This window comes from Schistocerca gregaria, chromosome 3 (genome assembly GCF_023897955.1).
Source record: "Schistocerca gregaria isolate iqSchGreg1 chromosome 3, iqSchGreg1.2, whole genome shotgun sequence".
NCBI lineage: Eukaryota > Metazoa > Arthropoda > Insecta > Orthoptera > Acrididae > Schistocerca > Schistocerca gregaria.
This window is the reverse complement of record NC_064922.1, coordinates 142,620,242-142,634,235: the sequence shown is the minus strand read 5'-3', so window position 1 is coordinate 142,634,235 and position 13,994 is coordinate 142,620,242.

Below are 13,994 nucleotides of genomic sequence, written 5' to 3'. Positions count from 1 at the left end.
CACAGAGGAAGACCGCACCGCAGTTCCTTCTCTAAATACTCGCACAAACGAAAAAATGGCTGACATCGAAATAAGTGTCCAAGGAATAGAAAAGCAACTGGAATCACTCACCAGAGGAAAGTCCACTAGACCCGACGGAATACCAATTCGATTCTACACAGAGTGCGCGAAAGAACTTGCCCCCTTTCTAACAGCCGTGTACCGCAAGTCTCTAGAGGAACTGAAGGTTCCAAATGATTGGAAAAGAGCACAGATAATTCACTTTTCAAGAAGGGTCGTCGAGCAGTTGCGCAAAACTGTACACCTCTATCTCTGACGTCTATCTGTTGTAGAATTTTAGAACATGTTTTTGCTCGAGTATTATGTCGTTTTTGGAAACCCAGAATCTACTCTGTAGGAATCAACATGGATTCCGGAAACAGCGATCGTGTGAGACCAAGCTCGCCTTATTTGTTCATGAGACCCAGAAAATATAAGATTCAGGCTCCCAGGTAGATACAGTTCCTTGATACAGTTCCGCACTGTCGCCTGATAAAGTAAGAGCCTACGGAATATCAGACCAGCTGTGTGGCTGGATTGAAGACTTTTTAGCAAACAGAACACAGCATGTTGTTATCAATGGAGAGACGTCTACAGACGTTAAAGTAACGTCTGGAGTGCCATAGGGGAGTGTTATGGGACCATTGCTTTTCACAATATATATAAATGACCTAGTAGATAGAGTCGGAAGTTCCATGCGGCTTTTCGCGGATGATGCTGTAGTATACAGAGAAGTTGCAGCATTAGAAAATTGTAGCGAAATGCAGGAAGATCTGCAGCGGGTAGGCACTTGGTGCAGGGAGTGGTAACTGACCCTTAACGTAGACAAATGTAATGTATTGTGAATACATAGAAAGGAGGATACTTTATTGCATGATTATATGATAGCGGAACAAACACTGGTAGCAGTTACTTCTGGAAAATATCTGGGAGTATGTGTGCGGAACGATTTGAAGTGGAATGATCATATAAAATTAGTTGTTGGTAAGGCGGGTACCAGGTTGAGATTCATTGGGAGAGTCCTTAGAAAATGTAGTCCATCAACAAAGGAGGTGGCTTACAAAACACTCGTTCGACCTATAGTTGAGTATTGCTCATCAGTGTGGGATCCGTACCAGATCGGGTTGACGGAGGAGATAGAGAAGATCCAAAAAAGGGCGGCGCGTTTCGTCACAGGGTTATTTGGTAACCGTGATAGCGTTACGGAGATGTTTAGCAAACTCAAGTGGCAGACTCTGCAAGAGAGGCGCTCTGCACAGCGGTGTAGCTTGCTGTCCAGGTTTCGAGAGCGTGCGTTTCAGAATGAGGTATCGAATATATTGCTTCCCCCTACTTATACCCCCCGAGGAGATCACTGGAAAATTAGAGAGATTAGAGCGCTCACGGAGGCTTTCAGACAGTCGTTCTTCCCGCGAACCATACGCGACTGGGAAAGAAAAAAGTGCCGTCCGTCACACACCGTTCGGTGGTTTGCGGAGTATAAATGTAGATGTAGATGTAGAAAGCGTAGCTACCTGTTCCGACGTTGGTCCTACTGTTCTCTAGCAGACAAGCATGCAACTAGAAATACATTTGCTCATTCATTCTTTCACACAGGAGGGATGTAGGTTCCGTATGAGACTGTGTGACATGAATTACATATAAACTGTGTTTTAAAGTGTAGTAGTGTGACAGATCGTACTTGTTTATGTGTAAAAGTAACACATTCCACTGCTCACTCTCCTCCCAGATAGAGTCAGAAACAACACAGTAAGTTTAGAAGAGGAATTTATGCCGTAAATGACAACAGATATGAGAAATTAACATGAAAGGATTCCAACAGAGACCTTTCATGTTTTTCTGTCATTACGAAATACTGAGTGGAGCTGTGGGCGCTGGAAAATGGAATGCCAAGTGGAGAAATCGGAACATTTCCGTCATACTCTTCTGTTTGAATTCGACACAATGATGACAGCAGTGGAGGCAGCGAGAAACATTTGCACCGTGTATGGGGATAATGCCACTGGATAAAGAATCGCAAGACAACGGTTTTCTCGTTTAAAGGAGGATCATTTTGACTTTAGCGACTCTCCAAGTTCAGCAACACCTCCGGGGTTTGATGAAGAACAATCAAAACTGACAAATGTGATGAAATATCACCATCGTGCGACATTTGCGTACAGTCTGCAGCTCGTGGTCTATCGGCCACCGCTGGTACCTCTTCATCATGGGGTCCCGAATTCGATTGCCTGCCGGGTTGGGGATTTTCTCTGCCCGGAGACTGGGTGTTTGTGTTGTCCTCATCATTTCATCGTCATCCTGATCATTCATGACAGTGGCTATAGTGGACTGTGAAAAACTGGATCTTTGTACGGGCGCTGATGGCACTGAGCACTACGGGACTTAACGTCTATGGTCGTCAGTCCCCTAGAACTTAGAACTACTTAAACCTAACCAACCTAAGGACAGCACACAACACCCAGTCATCACGAGGCAGAGAAAATCCCTGACCCCGCCGGGAATCGAATCCGGGCGCGGGAAGCGAGAAGCGAGAAGCGAGAAGCGAGAACGCAACCGCACGACCATGAGCTGCGGACGGGCGCTGATGACCGCGCAGTTGAGCGTCCCACAAATCAAACACAATCATCATCATCATCATCATCATCATCACCACCATCATCATTTGCATGCAGTAGGGGAAGTCCCATAGTGCTTAGAGCCTTTTGAGCCCACGTGCATTTTTGCATTATTGCTTACATTGAATACACATTCGGCCAAATTTGAAGCAATGTTGACAATTTCACTTCTACTGTACTGCATGTCATTTTTGGAGCGTATCTCCAAATGAGACTACTGAAACCTTCGTTCACATTAGGAGTAAAACCGCCCAATCAACGCTCCGGGAAAACAGGTGTATTCAAATCGGTATAAGGGTGATGGCGTCGATGAAGACCCGTGGCAATGGCGTTTTGTGTTTATAACTTTCCAGTTCACCATTTGCTTTAGCTTCAAACTCTCACAGGATCTTTACCTTTTGGAGTTGGATAATAATATTCTGGGAAATAATTCTTCAATGCATATTCATTCTAATTCCGCAATAAAAACAATTTCGAGTTTTTTCCAAAGTCACTCTGTCGTTCTCGCTTAAGCAGGATGTCCCGGGTTCGAGTCCTCGCCTGGCAGGCATTTTCAATCGTCGCTGCTGATTCCACATAGAGCCACGCTGCAGTTGTTCTCACTAGTTCCTTTCCTTTCCTTTCCCTCTTCTATCTTCAATTTATATAATATGGTATGGTTTAGGAAAAACTTCTAGCAAAACTGTGCGATGTAAAACTTAGTGACAAAACAACAGGAATAGCTGCTGGACAGAAGAAAGCCTGGAACGAAGTCCGACAAGATCTTATGGCCGTTTATCTGTGCAAGTGGCAATTAAGAGGTTGTTGTGTCAGAATCATCTGGAAAGACCTGTACCTGTATCCTTACAAATTTACTGTTGTGTACGGGTTAAAGCATTCAGATGCACCGCCACGCGTTGATCTGTGGCAGGGGTTTGCGATTAAAGTGTAATCAGGATTTTTGGATCATCAGTTTTTCATTTCTTTAGATGAGGCATTTCATCCTGTCAGGCTAAGGGAATCATGCAACTCGCAATATTATGCATCAGAAAATCTCCATCAGTACTTATGATAGAGAATGCGTAATGGGAAGATTCATTTTTGGTGAACAGTGTCCGGTATCACCATCGTTACACGATTCTTCTCCAAACTGTTAATGCAAACCGGTAAATCCAGAAACTGCTCAATCCAACTGTGTATCAAAATGGTTCAAATGGCTCTGAGACGATGCGCGGTCATCAGTCGCCTAGAACTTGCAACTAATTAAACCTAACTAAGGATATCTCACACATCCGTGCCCGAGGCAGGATTCGAACCTGCGACAGCAGCGGTCGCTTGGTTCACGACTGTAGCGCCTAGAACCGCACGGCCACTCCGGCCGACAAATGTGTAGCAACTCGCAGAGTATGGACGACCGTATGGCTCTTTTCCGTCAGATGGAGCAAGTGCATACATCACCTTGACAACCTTCGCACGAGTGCATTTGGTGTTCCACGAGGGCAGGACAATCAGCAGAGGCGGTGCAACTTCCTGACCACCTCGATCGCCCGACCTCTATCTCTCCCCCTCTCTCTCTCTCTCTCTCTCTCTCTCTTTCTGTGGAGTAAACTGAAGAATCAAGTGTCCTCAAATAATCCTCAACCGATGGAAGAGGAATAACAGATTACAGAATACTCTACTGCTGCAATCCCCCAGTTAGGGCTGCTTTATAAATCGACGGTGGCTCTTTCCAGCGTCTTTGTGGTGTTCATTAACAAGCGTCAAACCTTTTTCACTCTTATTGTAAAAACACAAAAAAATCGACGCTCTACAAAAGATTTATCCGAATCGGACGGAGATCATTAGATGTCATGATATGTACAGACGAACAAATGATTATTGTTTCAGAAAAAAGGGATCCTTCCTTCAGGAGAACGTTTTTCACAAATTAAACAAGTCAATAGCGCTTGGATCCACCTCTGGCTATTGTACAAACAGTTATTCGGCTTTCTATTGACTGACGGAGCTGTTGGCTGACCCCTTCAGTGATATCGTGCCAAATTCCGTCCAAATGGCGCTGCTCTCCGCGGCGTCAGCAGACTCCTCTTCACTGGTGACTGGGGCTCAGTTCGAGGCGGGACTTATCAATGAAGACAATTATACTCATGTCAATGAGACTCTAGGTCGATGACTTGTCTGGAAAAGTCCCAGACAGTGCTGGGACTGATTGTCACCCACCATAAGCTCTGACAACCAGGAGTAATGGTCAGGAGGGCCACTTGTTTTCATAGCAGGATTCTTGTGTCATACGTGCCATGCTTACAGACCAGCGGTACTTCGACGATATTTTCTGCGCTCTGTTTGTTGCCCTTCGTGACAAACCGTCCTGGTCTTACATTTCAGCACATGGCGAGAGTTTCTTCTGCTTGTCTTTGGGCTTACCAAACCCATCCTTGGCCAACAGGGCCACCCAATCTCTCCCCTGTTGAGTACATTCGGAGCAGTACGGATTTATCCCTCCAACCATCTCGGGATTTTGGGGCTTTGACATGCCAACTGGATGTAATCTGGCTCGATATCCTTCACGAGTACACCCAACAACTCTGTAAATCAATATCAAACCGAATAACTGTTTGCATAAGGGCCTCAGGTGGACCATCGCGTTTATGGCTTGCTCTATTTGTGAAGCTCTTTTTCTCGAAAAACTCCAATTTTTATGAAATTGTATCTTTTTTTGTCTATAAATATACATCACATCATATTGTTTCCACCCGATTCGGACGGTTCCTTTGTGGTGGGCATATTTAATTTTTTTTATTTTTTAGAATGTACACTACTGGCCATTAAAATTGCTACACCAAGAAGATGATGTGCTACAGACGCGAAATTTAACCGACAGGAAGAAGATGCTTTGATATGCAAATGACTAGCTTTTCAGAGCATTCACACAAGGTTGGCGCCGGTGGCGACAGTTACAACTTGCTGACAATACGAAAGTTTCCAATCGATTTATCGTAAAACAAACAGCAGTTGACGGCGTTGCCTGGTGAAACGTTGTTTTGATGCCTCGTGTAAGGAGGAGAAATGCGAACCATCATGTTTCTGACTTTGAAAAAGGTCGGATTGTATCCTATCGCGATTGCGGTTTATCGTACGCGACATTGCTGCTCGCGTTGGTCGAAATCCAATGGCTGTTAACAGAATATGGAATCGGTGGGTTCAGGAGGGTAATACTGAACGCCGTGCTGGATTCCAACGACCTTTTATCACTAGCAGTCGAGATGACAGGCATCTTATCCACATATCTCTAACGGATCGTGCAGCCACGTCTCGATCCCTGAATCAACAGATGGGGACGTTTGCAAGACAACAACCATCTGCACGAACAGTTCGACGACGTTTGCAGCAACATGGACTGTCAGCTCGGAGACCATGGCTGCGGTCACCCTTGACGCTGCATGACAGACAGGAGCGCTTGCGATGGTGTTAATAACGACGACCCTAGGTGCACGAATGGCAAATCGTCATTTTTTCGTATGAATCCAGGTTCTGTTCACAGCATCATGATGGTCGCATCCGTGTTTGGCGACATCGCGGTGAACGCACATTGGAAGCATGTATTCGTCATCGCCATACTGCTGTATAACCCGGCGTGATGCCATGGGGTGCCATTGGTTACACGTCTCGGTCACCTCTTGTTCGCATTGACGGCACTTCGAACGGTGGACGTTACTTTTCAGATGTGTTACGACCAGTGGCTCTACCCTTCATACGATCCTTGCGAAACCCTACATTTCAGCAGGATAATGCACTACCGCATGTTGCAGATCCTGTACGGGCCTTTCTGGATACAGAAAATGTTCCAGTGTTGCCGGCGCCAGCACATTCTCCAGATCTCTCGCCAATTGAGAACGTCTGGTCAATGGTGGAAGAGCAACTGGCTCGTCACAATACGCCAGTCACTACTCTTGATGAACTGTGGTATCGTGTTGAAGCTGCATGGTCAGCTGTACCTGTACACGACATCCAAGCTCTGTTTCACTCAATGTCCAGGGGTATGAAGGCCGTTATTACGGCCAGAGGTGGTTGTTATGGGTACTGATTTTTCAGGTTCTATGCACCAAAATTGAGTGAAAATGTAATCATATGTCAGTTCTAGTATAGTATATTTGTCCAATGAATACGCATTTCTTCTTTGTGTAGCAATTTTAATGGCCAGTAGTGTATTTTCCAAGACAGTTCCATTGCGCTCGGCCTCACGAATGCCCAGCTTCACGAGTGCCCAGTCTCAGAATGCCCATGACACATTCCGCCAACTCTGCATTCGATCAAGACTTTAACTGGCAAAGAAATGTGGTAGGGGGTACACCGCCGAAGGCAGTTTTATTGGCGCTATATTTTTTCACGCCCTCGGGTAGCTGAAGGCAACAGTAGTGCTCCCATTTCCGACCTCCTTACCGGGCAGTCACGATTCCAGGTTCGCAGGTTGCCCGGTAATGGAATTCACGACCAGCAATATTTCTTTTTGGTGTGGCGCTGCGCACGTGATGCGGCCGTCACGACGTGCGCCGCTGTCTCTATATTGTCCCGCAGAAATGCGACGCTACGGAGCGCGTGGGGAACATACGCCTGCGCTGCGCGCCGCCGTTCCGAAGCCTCAGTCCGGACGGTGGGTGATTAATCTGCGCCTGCCCACGACCGCTATGAATCACGCATTTATCTCCGCGGATCGGACGCCGTGCGTGAGCTGCTGCCCGCTTTACTTTATTCTATTTTCCGGCCGTTCCGTGCAGTTTCGCTCGCGCAGGCACAGTATGTATGCGGCGGCGATATTTCACGTTGCTAATTGCTGCGGCGCGCGAGTCGCGAGCCGCGAAGCACGGCGCGCTGCAGCGTGTGGTGGAGATAGGGTGCGGTGCATCTTCAGCGACGGGGCTCGCATGCGAGGAGCTGCGGGCAGGCTTGGCAGAGGGCGACGCGCAATTGATTAAGCTCGTTATTCAGCCACCTCTGACTAATGCAAAATGCTGAGAGGCACGTGTGATAATGTTGATTATACACTCCTGGAAATGGAAAAAAAACACACATTGACACCGGTGTGTCAGACCCACCATACTTGCTCCGGACACTGCGAGAGGGCTGTACAAGCAATGATCACACGCAAGGCACAGCGGACCACCAGGAACCGGGGTGTTGGCCGTCGAATGGCGCTAGCTGCGCAGCATTTGTGCACCGCCGCCGTCAGTGTCAGCCAGTTTGCCGTGGCATACGGAGCTCCATCGCAGTCTTTAACACTGGTAGCATGCCGCGACAGCGTGGACGTGAACCGTATGTGCAGTTGACGGACTTTGAGCGAGGGCGTATAGTGGGCATGCGGGAGGATCCTACGCAGTGCCGTATGGGACCGCACCGCCACTTCCCAGCAAATTAGGGACACTGTTGCTCCTGGGGTATCGGCGAGGACCATTCGCAACCGTCTCCATGAAGCTGGGCTACGGTCCCGCACACCGTTAGGCCGTCTTCCGCTCACGCCCCAACATCGTGCAGCCCGCCTTCAGTGGTGTCACGATAGGCGTGAATGGAGGGACGAATGGAGACGTGTCGTCTTCAGCGATGAGAGTCGCTTCTGCCTTGGTGCCAATGATGGTCGTATGCGTGTTTGGCGCCGTGCAGGTGAGCGCCACAATCAGGACTGCATACGACCGAGGCACACAGGGCCAACACCCGGCATCATGGTGTGGGGAGCGATCTCCTACACTGGCCGTACACCTCTGCTGATCGTCGAGGGGACACTAAATAGTGCACGGTACATCCAAACCGTCATCGAACCCATCGTTCTACCATTCCTATACCGGCAAGGGAACTTACTGTTCCAACAGGACAATGCACGTCCGCATGTATCCCGTGCCACCCAACGTGCTCTAGAAGGTGTAAGTCAACTACACTGGCCAGCAAGATCTCCGGATCTGTCCCCCATTGAGCATGTTTGGGACTGGATGAAACGTCGTCTCACGCGGTCTGCACGTCCAGCACGAAGGCTGGTCCAACTGAGGCGCCAGGTGGAAATGGCATGGCAAGCCGTTCCACAGGACTACATCCAGCATCTCTACGATCGTCTCCATGGGAGAATAGCAGCCTGCATTGCTGCGAAAGGTGGATATACACTGTACTAGTGCCGACATTGTGCATGCTCTGTTGCCTGTGTCTATGTGCCTGTGGTTCTGTCAGTGTGATCATGTGATGTATCTGACCCCAGGAATGTGTCAATAAAGTTTCCCATTCCTGGGACAATGAATTCACGGTGTTCTTATTTCAATTTCCAGGAGTGTACAAAGCCTTCGGGTTGATAATGAATGTACAGTGTGTTCGAAAGAAAATATCCCATATTTTGAGAAGCGATATAGTATGGAACAAAAAAATTAAAAAAAACTCCAGTAAACAGGGGCTCTAAAATGTATACCTTAAAACCTATGAGAGCACTTGTTCATCTACATCTACATCTACAAACTTACTCCGCAAGCCACAGTACGTACGTGGCGGAGGGTTCCCTGTACCATTTTCCTACTCGACTCACTTGTAATAGAGAGAGAGAGAGAGAGAGAGAGAGAGAGAGAGAGAGAGAGAGAGAGAGAGAGAGAGACAAAACGACTATCTACATGTCTCATTACTAGACTCAATTTCGCCTATCTTTTCTTCGTGGTCCATACGCTAAATGTATAGTGCGACAATTACTGAACTATAGAAAAAAAAAGTAAATTACGAGTGTCACTCCAAAAGAAATGGACACTTTTTTTTAAACTCGTCTGTTATTCTACATGTTTGAAAGTTTTACAGTGTGTAGATACATCCTTTAGGAACAATATTTTCATTTTTCCACATAATTTCCATCGCTCTCAACTGACTTACGGTATCTTGGAATCAGCGCCTGTATACCCGCACGGTAAAATTTTGGACAAACCTGTTGGAGCCAGCCACTGTTTGGCAGCGTGCACAAGGGAGGCATCATCTTCAAACCTTGTTCCACGAAGACAGTCTTTCAGTTTCGTAAAGAGATGATAGTCACATGGAGCCAGGTCAGGACTGTAAGGCGGGTGTTTCAGTGTTGTCCATCCGATTTTTGTGGTTGCTTCCATGGTTTTTTGACTGACATGTGGCCGTGCATTGTCGTGCAACAGCAAAACATCCTGCTTGTGTCGATGTGGACGAACACGACTCAGTCGAGCTTGAAGTTTCTTCAGTGTCGTCGCATATGCATCAGGATTTATGGTGGTTCCACTTGGCATGATGTCCACAAGCAAGAATCCTTCGGAATCGGGAAAAACCGTAGCCATTACTTTTCCAGCAGAAGGTGTGGTTTTGAATTTTTTTTTCTTGGGTGAATTTGCATGCTGCCACTCTATTGATTGCCTCTTCGTCTCTGGTGAAAAATGGTGGAGCCATGTTTCATCACCTGTCACAATTCTTCCAAGAAATTCATCTCCACCATTCTCGTGCTGTTCCAAAAGTTCTGAGCATACCGTTTTTCTTGTTTCTTTGTGATCCACTGTCAACATCCTGGAAACCCACCTGGCACAAACTTTTCTTAACGCCATCACTTTCAGTATTCTGCAAACACTTCCTTCCCTTATTCCAACGTAGCGTGACAATTCGTTCACTGTGATGCTGCCACTCTATTGATTGTCTCTTCGTCTCTGGTGAAAAATGGTGGAGCCATGTTTCATCACCTGTCACAATTCTTCCAAGAAATTCATCTCCACCATTCTCGTGCTGTTCCAAAAGTTCTGAGCATACCGTTTTTCTTGTTTCTTTGTGATCCACTGTCAACATCCTGGAAACCCACCTGGCACAAACTTTTCTTAACGCCATCACTTTCAGTATTCTGCAAACACTTCCTTCCCTTATCCCAACGTAGCGTGACAATTCGTTCACTGTGATGCGTCTGTCAGCAGTCACCAATTCATTAATTCTCTGCATATGGTGTGGAGCGTGTGCAGTACGAGGCCTGCTGCTGCCAGGACAATCCTCAATATTGTCGAACCCGGTTTCATCACTAACCTGCTTGCCCACCGACTATCTGTACTGCGATTGACAGGAGCATCTCCATACACCTTTTTCAACCTCTTGTGGATGTTTCCCACTGTCTCGTTTTTACAGCACAGGAATTCCATGACAGCACGTTGCTTCTGACGCACATCAAGTGTAGCAGCCATCTTGAACACATGCTGTGACGACGCCACTCACGGGAACACTTGACCTCGGTTTGAAAACAAGCGGGAAGGCTGTATCTTCACTACATATGTTCGGATATAGGTTATGACATGTTCGATGTACTTGCCATCATGGGCAATGATGTGACGCAGACGAATAGTGAAATTCTGCATGACCCGTTGAAGTGTCGGAATATCGATGCTGTCGATGACCTCATGAATGGATGTTTCCAGCTCAGAAATTGTTTTTGGGTAATTGCTGTACAGCTCGTCTTTAATATTGCCCCACAAAAAGGAGTCGCATGTGTTCAGATCCAAGAATGCGGCGGCGAGATCCGTGCCAGTGGCCTCTGGGTACCCCAGAGCCAGAATGCGGTCCCCAAAGTGCTCCTCCAGGACACCACTCTCCTGCTTCGATGGAGTCGAGCTCCCTCTAGAATGAACCACATCTTGTCGAAATCAAGATCGAATTGGATAAATTTCCAAAACTTTCTCGCAACGTTCGGTAGTCACCATGCCATCGAGGAATATCGCACCGATTATTCCGTGACTGGACACTGTGCACTACACAGTAACCCGTTGAGGCTGAAGAGATTTCTTGATCGCGAAATGGGGATTCTCAGTTTTCCAAATGCACCAATTTTGCTTACTGACGAATCGATCCAAATGAAAACCATATTAATCCTCATTATGCCCCGCGAGCAACCGTGCAGTTTGAATGTCCTACCGCAAAACTGCTCAGAAGTTACGACGATTTTATTTCATATAGTTCAATAATCGTCACCCCGTATGTTGTCGGCAGTAGAATCGTTCTGCAGATAGATTCAGATACCGGCTCTCTAAATTCTGTGGATAGTGTATATCGAAAAGAAAGTCGCCTTCGTTCCAGGGATTCCGTTTTGAATTCTCGAAGCACTGCGTGTTGTTCGAAACTACATGTACGGTAACAAATCCTATTCAAAATATTATGTACTTATTCCCCTCTGCAAAGACCTAAAAGTTTGTAGCAGGAATTTCCCAACATTCTGTATAGAAAATAATAACGGTCCTATTATACTTCCCTGGGGCACTCCTGAAGATACCCCTTGTCTCTCGCCGTCGCGGACAACGTACTAAGTTTAGTTTTCGCACTACCCACATATCTGGAAACATATTTCACATCCTGGCACCTTCGGTAACAGTCTGCAGTGGGGCACCATGTCAACTAATTCCCCGATATCCATAAATATGGAATATGCTTGTTGCCCGTGATTCGTAGTTCACAGTATATCATATGACAACACAACTGTGAAACAAATCTGCTGCAAGCTCTTTATTTACTTTTTCTTTTTGTAGAGATGGTAGTATGGACAAAAGAAGTCCAGTAAACATAGGTTCTAAAGTGCATGCCTTAGGAACTCTGAGGAGCTGTTCATCTTCGCTGCAGTGAAACACATCTCTTCTATTGAACGAGTGCTCATAGCTCATTAGTTTCGCATTTTAGAACCGATATTCACTGGATACCTTTGTCTTGTTTTGGTTCAGACTAACAACTCTGGAATATGGAATACATTTTTTAACACTCTGTATATCTGATCTTGTTCTTGTTTTTCTTCTTCTAATGCCTGTACGGTCCGGGTACTGGTCACCATCGTATCTGCATCACTTTTGTTTGTTCAAAAAAATCCCTCACTTGCGTGTGAAGTCCATGTCCTTAATTTTACAAGCCAATGAGTTACTCTTTTTTCCTTGATCTCTTTTACCCGACATCTTTCCTTGAAGAACGAACTGCAGTAGTTCCTGCCTGTTTCCATTTGTCATTACATGGCCGAGATAATGTAAGGTCGTTTTTGGTAATTTTATATGTTCATGGCGCTTTTAGCACTCTACTGTAGACCCGCATCTCAAACGCCTCAAATCGTTTGTCCGTCATCTGGGTCAAAGACCAGGTCTCACCTCCAAGGAAAACAGTGGGAAAAAGGTAAAAAGTAAAAGTTTTAATTTCGTTTCGATTGAGACCTGATGCCACTTGAAGACATAAGCCATTTTACAAAATACGGCTCTGGCTTCCTCCATAAGAACTTTCATTTCTTGCGAGTTATCCTATTTGCTGTTAAAATTTGTTCCCAGATATGTTCATTGAGTTTACAATTAATTTTTAGATGACAATTTTGTCTCTCTTTCTTGTTAATGACCACTTTTTTTCTTGTTGATTTCTAATTCGTAAAGCTCACAACCTCCAATCATTCAAACTATTTAAGCTGCCAGCAAATAGAATAATACTATCAGCGCAGCAGTTGTTGTTCAACATTTTATAAAGTATGTATGTAGAACTGTAAACGGATCCTAGCCAAGGTTGGACACACGTTATGTACCATGAGTAATGGAGATGTAACCCTGCTGCGCAATTTCTGGTTAAGCCACCTCACAAGGACAGTTATAAATTCAAAAACTACAGGGTCGTCACCAGCCCAAGACCTTCCTAACAATTAAGAAAAGACCGAACTGGAAATTATCAGTTTAATTAAATTAAGAATTTAATTATAATATGCAATTGTTTTTAAAGAAACTAAAAAGACGAACAGCGTCGTATGTCTATGAGCTTAATTAAATGTGATTATTTCTTAATTTTGAAACAGTACAAAGTTCACTTTGATTTTTTCTCCCATTTTTGTCATTCACAAGCAAGCAGATTAACTTAAAAAATCAGGGAATAGAAAATTAATTTGAAAACTGGCATCAATGAGAGAGATAAATGACGCGGAGTTTATCTTTCACGTAGCTCATTTATTTCATAACTCAATTTGATGCACATTCTATGAATACACATGAGTGGTGCATGAATGAAAAAATTAACTAAATAATTTGCCAAAAAACGGCAGAATCGCTTAATTAAAAAAGAATAAATACACAAAAGAGAATGGAACACAATAATTCAATCATTCCATCTGCATACCCACAACAGAAATAGTTCAGAGATATACCTATCACCATTATGCTCATCCACTAGCTTGGAAAGAGGTTTATGCGATTCGTAAGGTTTGTACAGTAGATATACGTCATGGAATCCGCTCCTGTCACTTATGAACGACCGAACTTCAGCACGTGGTAAACCTGAGTATGAGTTAACTGTTCAGAAATTAGACATTAAATCAGGCACAAACGTAAGGAATTTTAATGGTGCAATAGCAGAATG